This window comes from Protopterus annectens, chromosome 11.part0, assembly GCF_019279795.1.
Source record: "Protopterus annectens isolate FY-2018-M chromosome 11.part0, PAN1.0, whole genome shotgun sequence".
Lineage (NCBI taxonomy): Eukaryota > Metazoa > Chordata > Ceratodontiformes > Protopteridae > Protopterus > Protopterus annectens.
The window spans coordinates 1,237,324,629-1,237,343,707 of NC_056745.1; positions in this window are offsets into that span (position 1 = coordinate 1,237,324,629).

Here is a 19,079-nt window from a genome sequence, read left to right on the forward strand (position 1 = left end):
TTTGGAGGTGCCCAATGTCTTTGTTAATGAGTTTCATGATGATGCGCTCCATAGCCTTACAGACCAAGCTAGTCAGGCTTATAGGGTGATAGTTCCCATGGTCTGTTGTGGCTCCACCTTTGTGGAGCAGAATAAATGTTGCTGTGCGCCACTCTATGGGTACGTAACCTGTGGAGAGGCTGAGTTTGAACAGTGTATGTAGGTGAGGGGTTAGTTCACCTTTGAGCTTGTGTAGGACACAGCCTGTGACACTGTCTGGTCCCATTGATGCTGTGTTTTTGGCTTTGGAGAGGGCTGTTTTTAACCTGAATGTCTGTGATTTCATGAGCTCTACATTCTTCTGGTAGGTTATGAGCCCTTTTGGGGGTGAGAGGGGGGTGAAGTTTGCACTGAACCTGTCTGCCAGGATGTTGGCAATATTGGTAGGTTCAGTGTATTTTGTACCATTCTGCACTAACTCCGAGCAGATCTGGGCATTGCCACTTAAATTCTTGACATAGCTAAAGAATGCCTTGTGGTTATCTTTGGAGTCCTTGACAATTTTTCTTTCAAAACTTGCCTTCGATGATTTTATGAGGGATCATAGTTTCTTGCTGATACTGATCAGGGATGTCTTCCCTTCTTGGGATTTTAATCTTTTCTGTACTAGTTTTCTCCTTCTATTGTATAGCTTGTTTATGGCAGGATTCCACCAGACTGGTTTCCTTTTCTTGGAAGAGTGAGTCTTGGTTTTGCTTGGGATATCATGATCCATGCATTCTTGTAGGTGCCTGTAGAATGCATTAGTAAAGGATTTTGCAGCTTGGACAATGTTATCCTTTAGCATGGGGGCTTTGAAACTTTCCACCTCGGTCTTACGTGAAGTTTGCTTTTGAAAAGTTTTTCACAGTGGGTTCCTTGTCCAGGGGTGGGGGCAGAATGTGGATATCCAAAGTGACTTGTTTATGGTCAGATCTAACCAGTGAGGGGTTGACCTCCGGTGTGGAGCACTGGTCGCCCATGTTGGTGATGACCAGGTCCAATATGTTGTCATCTCTGGTGGGAGTGTTGACCAGTTGATTCAGGGTATTTGAGTTTATAAATTCTAGGAAATGTTGGGCAAGGAAGTTAGTACTTGAGTAGTTCTCCCAATTAATGTTTGGGTAATTGAAATCACCCAATATTAGGGTGTTTAGTAGGATCTTTATATTTCCCAGTGTTTCTGGGGGTCCTGGGACATGCTGGGTGATCTATAGCAAGCTACAATTTGAATTGCAGTTTTGCCCATTGTTAGTTGCATGTGGATGATCTCTGAAGCATCGTGCTGTGCCACTAACCTGGAGGTGTGGGTATCCTTGATGAATATGGATGCACCCCCGCTTTTGTATTTCGGTCCGTGTTCTGTGGCTGAAATGTATGGTATGAGTTGTAGCCTGCTAGTGCTGGGGTGCTCTCTGGAGCCTTAAACCAGGTTTCTGTTACAGCACATATATCGATTTTCTACATACTGAGGAGTGCCTCGAGTGCCTGCATTTTGAGGTTTAGACTTCTGGCATTGAGTAGAATTACCCTCAGTTTTTTGTTACTTGTGTATTTATGGAGGTGGGTTTGTCTTTTGAGCCTTGCCTAAAAAAAGCACTATGGGGGTGGAAAGAGCCTTGGCCAGTATTTGAAAGCCTAAGGGTGACAGGTGTAAGCCGTCTCTAGCGAAGCAGCGTGACTTGTTGAGCATGTCATCCCAGGTGGACAGACAATGGATCCCCTTTGAATGACACCAGAAACTTAGCCAATTGTTGAAATTGATAATTTTTTCTTTATACTGTGGTATCATTCTTGGTGAGGGCAGGATGCTACTCAGGGTCAGGGTCATACCGGCCTGGGCTACAAGATCAGAGAGCTCCTCCATGTCTCTTATCATGTAGTCCAGGGAGGCACGGCTCAGGTCATTCACACCAACATGGACAATGACAGAGTCATATTTGTACTTGTTCTTGAGTGACCTGAGTACTTGTGTTATGTGGCAGATCCTGGCACCCAACAGGTAGCTAACAGTAACCTTCTCCTTATTCAGACTATTGAGTGGGACGTCAGTGTGCCTGACTATAGAGTCACCTATTATTAGTATGTTGGGTATGTTATTTTGCCTTAAGGGCTGTGATTGCATGGCACACTGGTTTTGTGAAGTATGTGTTTCATGATTTGTGTTGGGGGTGGTGGTTGCTTGGATGTCTGCTTTGGAGGTCTCTGTTGCTTTTGCAGATTTTTATTTAGAGCCTCTGGGTATGTTTTCATGTATTTATGTGTGTTTTTTGCTGGTGCTGGTTTAATGGGTCTATGTGAGACTGGTGGTGTGATACAAGTATTTCCCTTCTCCTCTTGACTGTCTGATCCAGCCTTGGGTTGAGAGAGCTTAGCCTCCAGTTTGGTTGTATAATTGCATCTCTCACATGTATTAGTGTTTGGTGGTAGGAGGACAGGGTTATCTGTGTACATGAGGCAGTTGTAACATTGCCTCAAAATGCCCAGATTCACCAGTTGGACTGGAGAGTATGCCTGAAACTGCCCTTTGGACATGCCTGGATAGGTACAGTGAACTGTTTTACTGAATGGCTGGTAAGGTTGAATAGAGAGCCTTGTCCTTCTTTACAGTATAGGAGGGTCTAGTGCTAGGGTTTATAAGTTCTTGCTATACGTTTTGAGCAAGTGCTGGGCTGAGAAATTAATGGCTTGAGTGCTTAAGATGAAAGTTTGTCTAGTTCCAAAGGAAAAATTGAAGAGGAGACTTTGTGGAGCCAGGAATAGTTATACCCTAGCTATCCAGCGCTGCCTGGTGTGCAAAACCAGGCAAATGCAGTATTTATAGCAGGGAAATGAAAGAGATAGAAATTAGCCCAAAATGGGCAATTAACTACTAATTTATGGGCTGAAATCACTCCTTCAGGGACAGATATGCTGCTCAAAGCTCCCCTCTCTCACAGGTGAACAGAGAAACTTCCTTCTATCCAGGGAAGGTATGGGCAAACACAGAGATTTGTAGCACAGCCCTGAATCCAGCACTTAACCTGAAAACTGGACTATACTAGCTAAGAAAGCTGGGAAACAAGTATATATTTTTCTTTTTTTCAGAAAATAAAGCATATACAATCAAAAAACTCTTTAAATGCACAGAAAATGATACTTATTGCTATATATCTCAGATCAGAGTTGTAGTCAATGCCACTAGTAATAAAGTAGGAAGAAATACAAATACAGTAAAAGCAGATGAATAGAATGCAATATTTTTTTATATATATAAAACAATAGAAAATGAACAACTGATTTAAACAAGTTACCCAATTAACCAGTAAAAAGCTCAAAACTGAGCTCTGCTCCAGCAGTCTTCAATCAGACAAGTTCTAACTGCACACTCCTGCTGCTAGGGTGCAGGGAAACCTTCTCCAAAATATGATGGCCTGGGTCAGTGCTCAAGTTATACAAACAAAGTTAGATTCAGCAGGCCTGAATCTGGTCTATGCTGCAGCAACAAGGCGCACCATTTTCAGAAAGAAACAGTTCAAATAAGCAGGAACAATAAGCCTGTGACCAGAAATTCCCATCTCAGAAGGGCAGAACCCAGCCTCCCACAAGAGTGCAGACCACACCTTCTTAATGTAAAAATACTGGCCCAAAGTCCAAGTGCTTAAACCAAAACTAATAGACTTTAGAACAGACACTAAGCCTTCAGTCAGCAACTCCCAACTCAAAAGGATATAAAATTCCTGTCCTGCCACAACAGTGCAGACCACAAACCTTCCTAATGTGAAACAGTTGGTTTAAAGCCCAAGTGCGTAATCCAAAGGCTTAGAATAAAAGTTACAATTTAATTGGCTACTAACAAGCAGTAATAAATGCAGCAGAATAAATGCTAGTAAGTACTTTTAAGAACAGGCAGCAAGAGCAAAATAAATAATAAAGTAAGAAGAAATACAAACACAGTAAGCAGATGAATAAAGTGCAAACAAAATGTTTTTTTTTCTCTCCGTATTAGGTAGAATGAGCTAAAGATACTAGACTGGGAGGAGTGTCACAGATCAAATATACAGCAGGGGTGGGCAATTGCAAATCCACCAAGTATAAAAAGAAAACACCAATAGGGAGGGCAGGGTGGAGGAAAATTAAAAAACACTTTCAACACAGATCAGAAGCCAGCAAATATAATCTAAATTAATCAAGCAAAAGCAATTAGAATACTGCAGAACTTTGGAAAGAAGTGCCAAAAATATACTTATCAATTTATATCTTGAGTTGTTTCATTAGCACTCTCAGTCAGAACTCAATTAGATTCAAGCAATGAATGCAGAGGTAACAAACAGGGAATCTTAATTATACTGAATCTCAAATATACTAGCAAGCCTTGAGACAATCAGATAAAACACACAAGTTGTGTGGCCAGTATTTAACAGAGCAGGATTAAGAGTGGGGGAAAATAGCCCTCTCCACTCAGAAAAATAACACTTTCAACACAGATCAGAAGCCAGCAATTATGATTTAAATACATCAAGCAAAAGCAGTTAGAATACTGTAGAACTTTGGAAAGAAGTGCCAAAAATATACTTATCAATTTATATATTGAGTTGTTTCAGTAGCACTCTCAGTCAGAACTCAGATTCAATCAATAAATGCAGAGGTAACAAACAGGGAATCTTAATTATACTAGCAAGCCTTGAGACAATCAGATAAAACACACAAGTTGGTTGGCCAGTATTTAACAGAGCAGGATTAAGGTGTGGGGGGGGGGATAGCACTTTCCCACTCAGAAAAATAACACTTCCAAAACTGATCAGAAACCAGCAAATATGATCTAAATCAATCAAGCAAAAGCAATTAGAATACTGTAGAACTTTGGAAAGAAGTGCCAAAAATATACTTATCAATTTATATCTTGAGTTGTTTCAGTAGCACTCTCAGTCAGAACTCAATTAGATTCAAGCAATGAATGCACAAATATCATGCATGTATGTTTAACTGTCACTGTAGTCTTTTGTGACACTCTACTTATGTTACCAGGTCAGATTTTGTAACCAAGTGAGTTTTAGGCACAAATGAGACAAGCAGTCCGCAGCAGTGGCCCAGTAGCTCAGTGTGATAAGAACTAGATATGTTATTCATTTTTATACACAGAGAACAGGGTTTGAATCCAGGGACTGTTACTAAGATGTATTTATACTTACATACAAGTAGCCCTGACTATTTGTAGAAACAGTCATGTAGTGTTAACAGATATTTTCTCCACAGGGATTACAGGTAAACAAATGTTTGTATTAGCTGTATGATACTTGTCTCTCAAGTGTCACGCTGTCATGGCTAGTGATCACTGTTGCTAATAATCTTGGACACAGATATAAATCCAGTTGAAGTATGCCAATAGCACACACACACAACAGGGTACACCTTGTTAGTCATATATTTAACCCTGACATGTATGAGTCCCCTGTAGTTATGTACCTATAGTTCTCACAGATTGGCCCATACCATTCTAGGTTGACAGCTCAACAGGTATGTATGTGCTACAGAAGCTATAGGGCACAGGTAGATGTAAATTAAGGGCAGACCTGTTGAGTATTGAGCAGTACTGTTGTGAAAAATATAGCCTATACAGATGTTAATGTAATGTTTTTCTCTCCTCCCACCCATTATCTGCATCACTAATTATTATACATATACTACAGATATGTTGTTCTCAAAACCTAATGTTGGGACTTGTGTTGTATTATTGTTCATATATTTCAATGACTGCATACTAACATACCTTTTTGAATACCACTGTCATTGGCCTGTTGTCGTAACTGTTACTGGCATGCTGTTACAATAATGACTGTTATTCTATTTATGCATGGGTTCCTTTTGCTATGCAATGCTATTCAGTTATATTGCTCTGAGTTAATTGGAACACCCATGCCAGCTGTTATAACTAACATTGAAATGTTTTGTTCATGGCTAACAAATACACTTTGACAAAACTTAACACCATAGCACATTTGGGTAGGCCAATCCCAGTGGATCCACCTGTCCCATCTAATCTGGCCACGACACTGGGTCCCAGAACATCTGGGACTGAACCTGGAGCTGCCTCCTCCTCTGGTCCTGCACCACCCTCAGGTGCAACCACCTCAGGGGACAGGGCCTGTCCCCCCAAGGCACAGGCCTGGAGAGGATCCCATCACCCATAACCAACTCTTAGGGATGGTGTGCAGGGTCAACCAGCAGGATTTGGATGACAGCCTGGCCAGATAGAAGGCAGACTGGTGCACCTTGAGAGGCAGCCTGGTTCCAGTGCCCAGCCACCAGCAGAGCCACCTCTGGGGCCATGTAGGGGCAGTGATGACTGCCCATAGGTGGGGAACTCAGTTCCACTGTTTCAATCTGGAGGCACGTGTTCCTCTGATTTCCAACCACCCTCCTCATCCAAGCTGTTTACCCCCTCATATGTGTCATACACAGCCCCTGTCTACTGTCTTGTCTATCTACAAATGCAAACATTCCTACCAAACTTACCTCCCCTAATGTACGTACAACCCTTCCTCAACATCCCACTCTCACCTTAAAAAAAGGACAACTGACCCAAAAAACAAAATCAGTCCCATATATATAGCTCTCCATTTCACACCCACATACACTGCCATTAATCAATCTTTCCATGAATTAATCAACAAAGTTATGTCACCCACACCTCTCCCTGTGGGGTATGAGGCTCCAAATTCCAAATTTTCCACATCATGCACAGCTGTTGCTACAAAAGAAATAGAGAGCTATGGTTCTTTCCTACACCCATCCTGCACATCCCTAGCTGGCTTTCATATTGTTTTTCCCCTGCTCACCCCCATTTCACCACTTACCTATCACTCCTTTTTTTCTTTTCTTTTTTGGAAATAATGCAGGCTTAAGCAGGGCTAAGCACCACTTGGCATTGCTGCGCATCGCGCAAACCCATGCAAACCCACTTAAAACTGCTTTAATCACCATATCTGATTCAGGTACTGTTCTGGCCAGCAACAAAACAGCTCTGCCAAGTCTTGGACATAGGACCCTCTGCACTATAGTCAGAGCAATGCATCACTAGGCTAATGCAGTTCTGCTGAGCTAATGTTTTGTTTTTTAATATATCATGCAGTATAGTCATGTAACATTAAGGAAAAAAGACACCACTGCCACATATTGAGCCCAGGACCTTCTGAACTATAGTCACAGCAATTCACTACTAGGCCAGCTGAGCTCTGGGGATTTAATGTTTTTTTTCTAAATACATCAAGCAGCAAAAGTCATGTAAAATTAGGGAAAAAAGACACCACTGCCAATTATTGAAACCAGGACCTTCTTAGCTAGAGTCAGAGCAACACATCACTACACCAACTCAGCTGTAAGAAGTTGATGCTTGTTTTATAACTATATCATGCAGTACAGTCATGTAACATTAGGGAAAAAAGACACCACAGCCAACTATTGGCCCCAGGACCCTCTGAACTACAGTTCACTGAAATACACCAGTAGACCAACTCAACTTGGGGGTATTACTGGTGTTGTTACAAAGCTATCCTGAGTACCACTGACACTACTTCTACATATACTGTGATAAATGACAGCGTACCTGGGCCTGTTATGCAGACACTGAACCAGTACACTGCCAAAGACATGTTGATGGATTGACGGGAAGCCTACCATATCAGGTACAGCTGACAACTGCACAGACTGTTGCAGAATATCCACAGTTGTGTCACCTGTGTATGGCATGTTGTCATCAAAGCTATTCTGTGTGCTGATGTAATGGCAAGGCAGTGCAGACTGATTTCACAAAAGAATGACAGACAGATCAGTGTCACACATCATAGCCATCCAGACAGACATGTTCATACAAATCCTGTGTAACACACTGTATGCATGCACATATGTCTTGCAACTACACCTCCCATCACAATTACTCCATAGCTCTATCTGTAACATTCCCAAGCATGTCTGATATCTGGAAACTCAAAATTCAGGCCCACAGTCCAGTCTATTGCATGACAACTACATGCTCAGCAATACAACCTACAAATAACTGAGCCCTGCAATGCCCAGCAGACCTGCTTGCTGCTACCACAGTCAGTGCCACCCACAGTAGCATGTCAAAAGCCTGGATTGTGGGACAAATGTCACAAATATCAATATATATCCTAAACCTCCCTTACCACTGTCTGGATGGTACTACTACTTAACACATGCACAAGAGGCACATGCCTCACCTGGAATGTAATGGGTACCCTCACCCCCACCATGCTGTGACACAACAGATGGCACTGCTCCCTCACTGACATATACAGCTTGCTGTCCCCAATGTCTTCACAATCCTCAGTATGACTACTTCCCAGAATGCAGCAGCTGCAACCTGCCACACATGCAGTTCTATGTTCAGCTACCTGCTACAGACCCACCATAACTCCCAAGCACCTAGAACAGGGCATCAACACAACAACCATACATAATGGTTTGGGGGATGTTCAGGTGACAGGAACATGTATCACAGTCTCCCTCTAAAAACATGCATAGCTGATTCACCAGCATCAACTGCAGAAGCATGCACATTCAGATAAAAAAGGATGTATGACACTCACATCTGCCTGTCTCCTTACTGAGCCCGACACACATTGTTAAACAGTAACCTGGCACAGAAACAAAAGCTCTGTTAACAATGGGCAAACATAGTATGCAATTCTGTGGACATAACACATCAATCCAAACAGTGAACAGTATTTCTGCATACCCTCTGTGATGCTGTAGCCACCACACCTCGGTAATGTCCTCCTCACAGGCCAGGAAACAGGCCAAGGCCATTATGAAGGCCTTAATTATAGCACTGTGTTCCCATGCTATTGGCTAATGGTGATGCAACCCAGCTGTTCTGGATGCAATTAGCTAGTGGGAGTCGCAGATTGCCGCACAGGCAATCACTTGTTCATGAGCATTACCTACAAAAGGCATGCTGCTGCATATGGTAAACAGGTCTGACACTTTCCTCATGATGACAAACTGTGATTCTGTAGGACACTACAACTAGATTTCTTCTCACAAAGGACTATAGTGATATACCGGGTATATCATAGAATTAAGCATGCAATGGAATACAGATGGGGGATGCAGTCATGGGAAATAGGAATGTACACAGTAGGTCTCAACCACATTTTCTGGACTGACATGTTGCTATTTGTCTCCTGTTCAGCACCTATGGCCATCTCTCATAGCTCTGTCTGCAGTGACAGAGATCACATGTCTGATCCCTGACTCAACCCAGCAATGATCAGCTCACATATGACTGCTACTGGATTTTCTGTTGTGCAATGCTGATAGTAAGTACTGGTGGATACAGCTGGCATATCATATCATGTGCTGTCAGTGAGCCCCTCTCAGTCTGTGAATGTGATACAAGTTTAGTTAAAAGATTGTCCAGGTGTTCCTAACAGTTCCTGACATACTCTGGCAAGGTCATTGTGTACTCCACACCTGTATCTCATAGCCTGTCATCTATAGCTAGCATAACTGGTGACCCCCTGCAGCATGACAGCAGGTTATAGGTACTGGGGGATATTGGCTCTGCCTCAGCAGCAGTGCATACATATTGAGAATACAATGTAAGGGAATGAATACAGTACCAGATATTAATGTACCATACTGTGTTCCCAGGGGGGTCTGACATGTCACAGACACATTCCCGCAACTCTGGGGACAACCATCATGCATTGTCCAACCAGTGTCCAGAAATCCACATTTGTCTGGCAGGGGGTCTACATCTATCAGGCATGTGTACACATCCTACAAACATCTGGGTACTGCAAATGTCAGACTCCTATAAAGAGGGCATCCTGCACCACATATGCACTGCTCTCAGTTGCTGGAATGTCCACATGCACTTGTACTACCACTCATCTATTTGTTGATTGTAGGCTGGATGACATGGTACTGTAACGTTACCCATAGGAGTCTCCCAACAGTCAATTTCAGTGTTAGGTGTGGACACATAACAACACAGTCTGTCACAGCACTCAGGCCATATGTGGTATCCCTGGTACCATAAAGGACCTGAGCAGCCATATGCCTAGGCCAGATATTAGCCCATGTGTGTACAAATCAGCACCTGATGCCCCAGTCCAACAGGGACACAGGCGGTATCCCAAGGGTGTATGTGCAGTTAACCATCCAGTTACCCAGGTTATGCCTGCAAAGGTGTCAATAGCTACCCTACCTGATGTGGACAGGGTGCCCATTCTACCACAGGGTGATTGTGTAGGACACACATCTGAGCTGCCAACATGCTCAGTTCATGTCACATGCCAGGTTTATGGCATGTGTGTGTGTATTAACAGAGTGGAGCATGACTTGCACTCATGCAGTAGTCCAAGCAATGTGGAGTCCATGATTTCCTGGTATGTCACACTGAGGTCACCCCTGAGGAGTATGTATGAAACCGGGTAGAGGGTTGCCTTTATAGCCTATTGGTGTATGGTACATGTTTGATGTCCTGGTATCCCCTGGTGGTGAACCTCTGTGATGTCCCAGCTGCTGCATGTGCTGTGTGATATGGATGATGTACAGGGAATTATACACAATAATGGGCCTCATTGGGGGGAATACAGGTATGTGTATACCCCATGCTCCTTGATGATGTATTATGTATGACATGGGCCATATAGAAGGTGTACCTTACAATGGAAACAACATTGTGTTGAAATGTCATGTTGCCAAAGACCTGTGTCCACAGCTCCCTCACAACTAATTGCATGCCTAGGATGTTGTTAGTACTGTAATACTATGCGAAGACATCATTCTCCCCAGAGGTGTTGACACTGCATGTCCTGCTGTGAGGCCTGAGGCCATGTGTCTGACAACAGTCATGTATCTGTGTGAGACCCTTCTAGGCAGATGTTGACATCACTAGGGCATCCAGTGATGGCACACAGCATGCAGTCATCCACAGACATGGTTGGACATAGGCTAACGGCTGTTACATGCACCTCGGGAATGTACATCACACATGAAAGAGGCCCAAACATGGCAAAACAAGTTATACATGTAGTTATGGGTCAACCTCTTGAGGTAGATTCCTCTATGTGGAATAAGTGGGTCGTGTCAGCACACCAGTGTGCTACCCCTATGGTAACATATAGTGTGATGCATACATGGGAGTGTTATGACTGTAATGGCCATGGGGTTATACTGTCACAGAGGTTGTCCAGGTTAAGGTAGGCAGTTTGGACTGTTACCCCCATCCATGGCGTTGGCGACTGTGTCATACAGGTCAACCAAGTGCAACAGACATGAACCCTTCCTTGATAATGCCTAAGTGTGCGTGAATGATTGTGCGCAGGTTGCCAATGTTCTTGTTACTGGGGTTCTGTATAAACTGTGCTATGACCTTGCAAAACAATCTAGTTAGGCTGCTGGGTCTATCATGTGACTGAGTGGAGGATGCACCACCTTAGTCTAAAGGGATGACAGTGGTCATCCATCAAACAGCTGGGACAAAGGCAGTACACAGTCCTCCTTTGAATATGGTACCTTATGGTGTTTTAATGTTATGCTTGGGGGCATGTAGGATGCATCTGTGATATGATAGGCTCCCATGGCAGATGTATACCATGACATTCACGTGTCAGTGGTGACCTGTTCCCTACATATAGGAGACAGGGGAGGTGCTGTGGCTATGCTGATGTACTGATGTGGAAGACAGGGGAGATGAGGCCTACACCAACTCTGTCAGGCATCCAGTATGCTATAGCAACAGCACTGGTATGGCTGGCATCCTTGAGCAGCTGCAGGTGCTTCCTGTGCTGTTGCAGGCATATGTGCAGTAGGGGAGATGACTGCAGTGGATGTAGACAATGTAAGCTCTGTGTTTGTTGTGCAGGTTTATACAACTAATCACATTCTCATGTACACGCTAAGGGGACATTGCTCCAAATTGGGCACCTGTCCCTACTTTGTCTTGAACAGCAGTATGGCATCCTTGTTATGGACAGTATGTATTGCAGATGTCCACCAAACAGGTGTATATGTCCTAGCAGAGGATGATGTAGCCCTGTTGGGTATACCTGACTGCATGCATCTATACAAATGCACATATAGCACTTGTGTGCATGAGTGGATACTGGTGCCAGTCCTTAATGAGGGGTTGGGGGCTGTGAGGCTGTCTATGTCCCCCTCTGGTGGATGTATTCCACATTGGAGGTGTGGAGGTGTATGTATGACTGAACCTAGCTAGATGGGTATTGTGGGAGATGACTGCAAACATGACCACATCATGGTTGCTTTGCCACAGAGGATGACACTGTAGGGATGCTGCAGTGGTACCCCGTGTTGCGTAATGTCAACTGCAATACACCTTCACCTTGTGGGGGTAGCCCCTGTCCAAAATATGGTGTTTGTAGATCCACTGTTGATGGCTCTCTGGCCATTTGTGTGCTGGCATGGGTACATCTTACAATATATGTTAGGGTCATTCAACTGACCCAGGACCAGGGTACAGACCTGACTCCTAATACAGTTGATGAGGTCCATATAGGCCAAATGGGCTTCCTGGCCACATGTGAAGGCTGGGAGCTACCTGTGATTTGAATAGGTGAGTGCTGGCAATGGTGAACTGCCCCTGCAATGTCCCCTGTGCATCTTACTGCCTCTACAGTTTGGAGGTGTGTATGTGTTTCACATATACAGAAACCCCATGTCCCATGGCCTTACAGGCTACATTTTAGCATCTGAATGTATGATAGGATGGTTGACCAGGTAGGCTAGGGTGCTGTCTGCAGCTTTGAACCATGGTCTGCGTGACTGCACAGATGTCTGCAGTACCCAGGGTTAGGACTGCTTGCAATGATTTCAATGCCATGTGTACACCTCTAGCATTTAGCAGCATGGCTGTCAATGTGTGCTGCTCTGACACATGTGTGTTTATAATGATAACTTTGCCACCTTTAATAATGAGTCATACTGGTGCTGGAAAGAACCAGTGCCATATGCATGAATACCCGTGAAGACAGATCGAGGCTATCTTTTGCAGAGCATCATGGTCTGTTTGCCATATCATCCCAGACTCCCAGGTACTGGAACCCCCAGAATATCACAGGATAAATGTGCAAATGTTCAGGGCAATCATTCCCTGATTATATTGTAGCATCAGTCTGGGTGACAGCATAATGCAATGTAAAGCTAGGGACATACCTGCCTGTGACTCATAACCAGTGTGCTCATACATGTCTCACTGCATATAGTGCAGTGATGTACATGTCAGATCAGGCACACCAACATGTACTGTGACAGACTCATGGCAGTACCTGTTGGTGAGAGACAGAACTGCATATGCAAAATGGTGGAGCTTACCACGTGACACACAATTATCTGTGACCATCCACATACACAGCCAGGTCAGAGGCACACCAGTGTGTTTCCACTGGAGTCCCCTATGTGTAACAGGTTTGACATGGGCTGACGCCTGCATGGCTGTGGGATGCAGATGTGTGCCCATGTGTGGTATGTGCTGTGTATGGCTGTGGCATTCATGTGTGGCTCTGCCTCAGAGATCCACTTTGTTTGTAGATGTTGAAGGCCACTGCAGATGTTTGTGTGTGTTGTGTAGGTGTGGCTGGTGTGTGAGGTGTACTGATTGTGCTTGACAACCTGTTTGGAGACAGATATGCAGTCTTGACAGGGAAAGAGCATGGACTGCAGGTTACTACTGTCATTGTATTTCTAACACAGTGTGTTCCTTAGTGGTGTTTTTTAGATGACTGTCCATCCGTGCACAAGGCAGTGACAGGACACCCATATCAACCACGCTGGCTAGGGACACTTTAGGACACTGTCATCCATATAGTCCAGAATCTGAGGGATGAACGCCAGGGAGACCTGAGGGGTGGGCCTACAGACTATGTGGTTACTAATACAGTAAGAGGCTGACAACAGAGCATACCATGTAAACAGGCTATGAGCAGGCAGTAATAGGTGCAACAGGTTCATGCATTACAACACCTCATAGCACATGCAACAAGTAGCATGAAACATCAGGATCAGGAGGGGAATGCACGCTGTATTGCCACTGCACTACTGGTACACACAGGCATACTGTGTTGATAGATGGCAGGGTTCTGATGTGGGGGTTAGCGGTAAATAGTGCTGGCAAAAGTGGATTTGCAGGATCTGTACATAATGTTGAGCAATGTATGCAGTCCTGTAATGTGTTCCCCTGTTCAAGTCTGTCAAGTTGGATGTACAGACATCACAACCCACCCTTTGCAGAAGCTGAGACCACTGCAATTCATGATCCTCAGAGACTCCATAAATGGGTGCTGTTGCCAAAGATTCACCACAATCAGCTACAATGTGCTGCACTTTGGGCAGACCTGATTGCAACAGTGAATGATGGTGACCAACGGGACAGGAGCTACGTACAGCTATGTCTGACAACATGCTAATGATCTCATAGAACATGCACAGCAAATAGCTGCAGTTGTGGCCAGGGGACATTGCTGGCATAGAGAAGAGCCTGCATCACAACCACTACTGTCAGACAAAGAAAAGTTCCTGGCACACCTGGGTTTAGCCAACAGCTCACAAAAAAACATAAGTACATATGCGGTGGAGGTGGGTGGCACAGATTCCGCAGCTGAGGAGCATCTAGGTAAGCCTCCAGTGATCATCACATTAATACTGTATCATTCATAGTGGCAGCCTCTGTATACCTGCACTCATATGTGACATCAATCAGAATTTGTGGATGGGGATTTATAATGCATACATGTGCACACCTATTGTGAATGTCAGCAATTTGGATAGTATCACAGCTTGTACTGAACATGTTGATAAATGCACATATTATCCTGTACCAGTGCCACATGTGTGTGTGCTGACAGTACCTCTCCCCCGCAAATCCACAGGTACCTCTGGTGTGGTGGGAGAACATCAACCTGTTGCCAGTGAATGTGGAATTGTCATGTACTGGCTCACGTATACCCTAGGCATTTTAAGGGCTGCCAGTTTTCCATGCATGCGGCTGTTAAGCATATTCATGTTGCAATACTTGCATGTACACTTGTGATGGGGTTCACTGCAGTGCATCACATTGGTAATCACAGTAGCATATCTGCAAGAGATGTAACACATTAGCACATAGTTTTGTATAGGTGGAGCCAGTCTACTATACAGAGGTGGTGCATTACTATTGTGTAAATGGGTGCACTGTGTGCTGGGAGAAGGTCCATCTCATACTCCGACTTGTCACATTTCTCACCGGTGTACAGTACTACCAGCACTAACTGCAAGTAGCTGCACTGCATGTTGTGTAGGGCCTGTCCAGAGTGTGTCTCTTGTGGTCTGATTGTGTGTTGTGTATGGCATCAGTCAGAAGGCATGGTGTGTATAATGCCTTTGTGGTACCTCACCTCTGTGTGTGTGTGTGTTGTGTGGTTCAGCGCACATTTTAGTGCAGGTATTCATGTAGTCATGTTGTCTTCCCCTCACAGGTCACCATGGTGGTTGGAGTTTGTTTCCCTCACAACCTGATGTCAGTGTGTCATCAGACTCTGCTGATGATGGTGGCCATTGTGAGACACAGTTGGGGTTGTTGGGGACTGGATATGTCCCATTGGTTGACATCACATGTCTACCCCAATGTCCCTGCACATGGTCAGTATGCTCACACATACCCAGTCCCCAGCAGCCACAGATATTAGGCAGTCAGAGGGTAGTGGCATTGAACAATGGAGTGTGGGGACTATGGCATCTGTGACTGTAGACACTAGACATAGCCAGAGAGCTAGTGAGGTCCCACCTAGGCAGATTGATAGGGGTGCTCAAAGGAGGACTGCTGCCCATCCAACACTTGTCTGAGGTGTCACAGCATGTGTCACCCGATGCATGTTTCAGTCCATCATGGAGGCACAGGCATGTTGTGAACAGTACACCAAATGGATGCTCATGGTAATGGATGCCACTCTGCCTGGCATGCATGACACTCTCTACAGCATTGATAATGCCTTACGTAATTTCGCTGATGTAGTGGATGTATGATTGGGTGAGACATTGTCAGTCATTAACCATGCAATGTCTGTGCTTGAACATGCTGTGGGAGTAGGGCATTAGACAGATGAACATAGGTCAGCAACAACATCAGCTGAGAGCCCACGTGGCCATGCACAGTCACACTCTCATAGTAGCAGTACCACCAGTACTACCAATGGGAGGGTGCTGTCCACACCACAACATGGCAGGCCATGGGCATATAGTGCTGGGTGGTCCTGTGAGGGACACAGACTCTACAGACACCACTCACCATCAGGAAGTATTACCACATCTGGCCTTGGGCATGGTGTTGCCAGTGCCACACCTGGCAGTACCAGTTTCTGTGTTCATGGCCGGAGACGGTGAACTGTACATTTTGCTATGTATGGTCCAAGAATGTCTGACATACTCTTGTGTAGGCTACCACATGGCTTCACTATGTACATGCACACATTCACACATGACTGTCACATGCAGGTCACCGACAGAGGCACACAGCTCCTCTCCATGGCTCAGCTGACCAGCACTCCTCCACACACACACACACACACACACACACACACACACACACACACACACACACACACACACACACACACGCACACACGATGTCAACTGTATGGCACAGCCTAGGACTTTGCCAACCCCACACCTCATCATGTGCATATGATGATACCTGTGCCACATCCCTGTTATCCATACCATTGATGCAGGGACCTGCTAATATGTGTCTGATGCACAGGTTGAATATAGTACAGGTACTGGCAGTGTGTCGTGTAGTCGTTTTGTGGCCTGTAAGGTGCTGTCCACTGGCAATTATCATGTACACACATCAAACTGCACATACCTTGGTCCCATGATGCTTTATTGCTGTTAGTGCTGCTGACTCACTGTTGTCTCACAGACCTTATTCTGTTTCTGTTCAAGGTGTCACTGTGTCTAAGTCATGCTGGGCTGCTGACATTATGGGAGCTGAGGATGGAGGAGTGGGAGCATAAAGACATTTTCATTGTGAAGGTATGGCTGCATGTGTCCATGTTTACCTAGGTGTGTATGCATGGAACAGTGTGTGAGGGACAATGGGGGCAGACAGCGTACCTTGCTTGGATACCACTTGATACAGCATTCTACTCTTGATATATGTCATCTGGGAGTTTCATAGGATCACAAGATCATAGATACAGAGGGGGTTACTACAGTACTGGCCATGGGTCCCTTGCAAGCATATCCAGTACTCTATCCCTAACAAAATCATCTGTCAGCATCTGTTGCCCCTGCCATTGCTTGACACACTTTGAACCCCTGGGACAGATTTTTTTTTTACATCCACTCAACCTTGATGCAGTTAATGATGGCCTCCACGGTATTCTGTTTGACAGTTTTAGGGAGTGCGTTCTTGACACAGGGCAGCCTCTGGGAGACAAACCTGTCTCTACATCTGTTTTTTTTTTTTTTTTTTTTTTTTTTTTTTTTTTGCTTTGTCACATGTGATTCAAGTCTGTCATGCTGGTAATGCTCACAGAGTTAGACTAACATATATGGGGTAGCTGTTGTTGGGCTGAGCACAACATTGCCATCTAGGCATGCCACAACTCCCCTGTGGACAACCTGTTCAATACAGAGTTGGGCAGTATAGATTCAAGGCTGTCTGCATGGCACAGGTGTTAAAGGCCATGGGTAACCGGTATGGGTGTTAACTTAGCCTTTACATTTGGTGCAGTTGTCTGCATTAGTACATACCAGACCAGCCATGCTGCTAATGTATTGTTGTACTGACTGAGGAATACACAGAGGTAATGTCTACCTTTTGTCTGGTTGCAGTCCCTTTACCTATGTGGTGAACCAAATCCAAGCTTTTTTTGACCACTGCCACTACTTCATGGGTGAATGCAACAGTATTATCAACCTGTGTAGCCAGGTCTGTCAACCCAGTTTGTGCATTTATGGGGTTGTTGTTGATGTGGGAAATAATGGGTCCATGCCCTTGCCATATAGTATGATGGTACTGTTTTCTGCATTCAGCTGTAGGCCAGGACCTGACCCCCATTTCATACCCACCGTAAGACCCCATTGCAGTGTGTTAACATCGGTTTGTGGATCAATGACAGACAGCACACTACTCACAATTGCCATAGCTTTAGTCAGTACCTACATATGTGGGAGGTGGCAGTTAACATTCATGCCTTTATACAGGTTGGTCATTGTGGGCAGAAGCTACTCACAGGGCATACACATAATTACATATTGCATACACATAGGCAACCCAGGGTAGGGCTGCCACCTTATCAAATGTGGCATGTGGGACACATCTTGTAGTACTGTGACACTTGGCAGGATGTACCATAACCCACAGCAAGTGCACCCGACAGGACTTCCCTTTGTTTGCCAATATGACTGCTTCTTTGTGTCACATCACCATAGGTTATGCTATTTCTCATACTTTCTTAATTTCTCCAAGTCTTTTTGGTTTCTATACCATGACAGGAATGGACCCTATTCCTAAGTCAAAATACGATTAAAGTTCATGAAATTAGTATTGTTTCACTCTTTGATGTTAGCCATAATTGCTCTTTGCAGCACCTGCAATGTGTCCAGTAATGATTCCTTCTGCAATTCATATGGTGTTAAATGAATTGGTAACATATCTAAATATGATATAATTTTTTTATAAGACCAGTTGCTCCTACTACTATTGGAACTGTCTGGGTATCTTTCTTCCACATGGCTCTTATTTGTGCCTGCAGATCGAGGTATTTTATGACTTTGTGTCTCTCTGTACGCAATACACTGTAGTCACTAGGTGTGGTGATTTCAATGATCAATGCTACTTTTGTCTTCTTTTCTTGGACCACTATATCTGGTTTTCTAGCATCTATATTTTGGAGTGTTGGTATTGGGTGATTCCATGTGATGTAAACTTCATAATTTTCTATTATTCTCTGTGGTTCATGTTTCCAGTGTTTTTCAGCTACTTTGATACCATAATGTTTGTACAACCTACAGTGTAACAATCTCACCATATTATTATGCCTTTCAGTAAA